We start from the raw sequence: 3,255 nt of genomic DNA, 5'->3' as shown, positions 1-3,255 counted from the left end.
TCTAGATATATAGACAGAGAGGTTGATTTCATTCTTAATAACATGATAGTAGTAAATTCACTCTCTGACTAGATTTTCTCACTTTGTTATTTAGATCTGTCAATGGGGAGGGGTATATTATTTTTGGTTGGATGGAGACAGAATATTTCTATTTATGAATATAGGAAGGGGTAGAACAAATGTGAAAACCATAAACCTATTCCCATTTTGAGGAATTCAGTTTAGGTACATTTGAATGAATTATAGCAAAAAGCTAGTAGGTTGAAGTTAGAGGGGTAGGGGAACATAGACTACTAGTGCTCTAGAGGTTTTAGTGTCCCTTACCATTTGACATCCAGATTCTTTATTAAGAAATTTAAGTAAATATTCTTTAGACAATTTTCTAAAGGATTTCAATAAATATTAGTATCTTATATAGGGATAGAAAATATAGAAATCATTTCATATTTATATGAATATATATATATCCATTTCTATTACTATATAATCATAATTAGCTAGTAAATGGGGATTTTTTTAATGAGTTGAATTAAAAGTAAATGTTAGACATAATATTTACTAACTGAGGAAAAAACTTTATTAATTTAGCACATATATCAGATGTCAATGAAATATATTAAAAAGTAATGGAAGGGAGGTAATCAAGATGAACCATGTAATTTCTCTAGATATATAGAATTTTTTGCAATTATTTCATATTTATATATCTCCATTTCTATTAATATAGAATCATAATTAGCTAGTAAATGGTGATTTGATTTATTAATGAGTCGAATTAAAAGAATATGTGAGACATAATATTTACTACCCGTGGAGAAAAACGTTATCAATTTAGTAAATATATCAGGAGTCAATAAGATATAAAAAATAATGGAAGGGGGGTAATCAAGATGAACCAAGTAATTTCCCTAGATATATAGAATTTTTTTTCCATCGATATAGGAGAGTATAAAAAAAATTCTAATTTCATTATATTCAGATTTATATATATATACGTTTAAATATTTAAATAAGATTAAGATTAATGTAAAAAATAAATAACACTGAAGCAAAATAACACCAAATATATAGTGCGTGTGTTTTTATTGGCAAAATGACCATTCCGAAATATATATATATAAATCTGAATATAATGAACTTAGAATATCTTGAAATACTGAAGAATAAATTTATTCAATTGAATTGCCATTGGCTTCAACCACGGCCCCCAGACGACTTCGGAATCTCCTGCCTCTTGTCTGGACGGTCTCCTTGTTTAAGTTGGTGAATGCTGCCATAATCCTTGACTTGACCTCATCTTTGGTGTTATAATGAATTTTGTTGGTCTCTCGCTCAACTGTACCTCACACATAATAATTAAGAGGGTTGCAGTCTGGGGAGTTATGTGGCCAGATGCTACTGTTTATGTGGTCGTGAAAGCTGTCTGACAGGCACCTGATGTAGGCCTCCGTGTTGAGTCTGAGGCCGTGCGGGGATGAGGAATGGAGGCATGATATTGACTGGATGTTTGATTTTTATCACACTCGCCATATGTTTGTATTGGTACACGTTCGTATTGGAGCTTCCGCCGCGAATATCAAGCAGTACAGCGTGTCCTTTTCAAATTTCTGGCATAGAGAATAGCGACATCATGCTGTTTTTCTCATAAACGTTGCTCAACTGACCTTACTATAATGTGTCGTCGATAAAATCACAGACAAGCAATGTGCATGCGCGAAATATAAAAAATATAAAATGGCCACAATTTACCCATTACACGCTGTATATTTATATATATACCTATATATACACATATACATACATACATACATACATACATACATATATATATATATCAATGTGCATATATCATCGTGTTTGTGTTTGTGTCCACCACTTCCTGACAGCGGGTGTTGGTGTGATCACGTATATATAACTTAGCGCTCTGGCAAAAAAGCCCGATAGCATAAGTACCAAGCTTCAAACAATAAGCAGAGGAGTCGAATTGCTCGACTCAGATCCCTTAAGGCGGTGCCCCAGTATGGCCGTTGTCTAATAGCCGAAACAAATAAAAGATTAAATAAATCATGAAAGCTATGTTTATGCATGTATGAATTATAGTAAGATTTCCGATTCTGTTTGTATGTGTATTCCTTTGTTTTAGACAACGCATTGTCACGCTAAAATGTTTCGAATAATATTATGTTTTAGAAGAAGCCCATCTCAAGATTTTTCATGCAAAACTGATTCGTACTTTTCTCGAAACGCAAGAATATTTTCATAGCTAAACCAACACTGTTCGACAGATTGTCATTACCGACGACAAAAGGAGAAAAAAAACACAAGACCTTGCATGTCACGCACATACGTATGCAGATCGTACACATACAAGCACACACACACATGCACAAGCATTTATACATTTAGCCGACACATTCATAAAGCGTAACACTATGATCAACAGTACAAATATTTATAACATCTAAACGAACCTAAGGGAAGAGTTGGCAAAAGTCATGATTGGCATCCATGTTTGATACATCAAATATTCTATTATGAATTTCATTTTGGTTTCTTACACGATTTCTTTAGTTCTGCTTGTCTCTCCGTCTCTGTGTCTCTCGGTTGTTGTCTCTGTCTCTCGGTTGTTGTCTCTGTCTCTCTATCTCTGTAACTAACTTTTTCTTGCTGATACACGTTCTCTGTCACCTATAGTTAGATATTCTGTATGCACGCATGTATTCATACGCACGCGCACACATGCACGCACGCGAGGAGGTGTTGAAAAGTTCCTGGCTTTGTGTAACAGAATATACAGGAGGAACAATTAATCTATGGTTTATTCAACATATTCCGGTTCCGTCTCTCAGGCTTTCTAAGCCTGCAAAAAAAAACTCCGAAGTTATGGCCTTCAAGCGCGCCTTTCGCGATACTCTTAAAACCAAGAACTTTTCAGCACCTCATCATATATATATATATATATATAATATATATATATATATATATATATATACATATATATACGACGGCCTCATTCCAGTTTCCGTCTACCAAATCCACTCACAACGCTTTGATCGCCCCGAGGCTATAGTAGGAGACACCTGCCCAAGGTGCCACGTAGTAGGATTGAATCCAGAACCAAACAAGGCACTTACCACACAGCCACAGCTGCGCCTTATATATATATATATATATATATATATATATATTAGAAGAAATAAGGTACTAATAAATATACATACTAATAATAAACAACATACTAAGTAATATCTGTAA

Source organism: Octopus sinensis, linkage group LG2, assembly GCF_006345805.1.
Source record: "Octopus sinensis linkage group LG2, ASM634580v1, whole genome shotgun sequence".
NCBI classification, from domain to species: domain Eukaryota; kingdom Metazoa; phylum Mollusca; class Cephalopoda; order Octopoda; family Octopodidae; genus Octopus; species Octopus sinensis.
The sequence above is the reverse complement of the archived record's forward strand: the minus strand, read 5'-3'. Positions refer to the sequence as shown.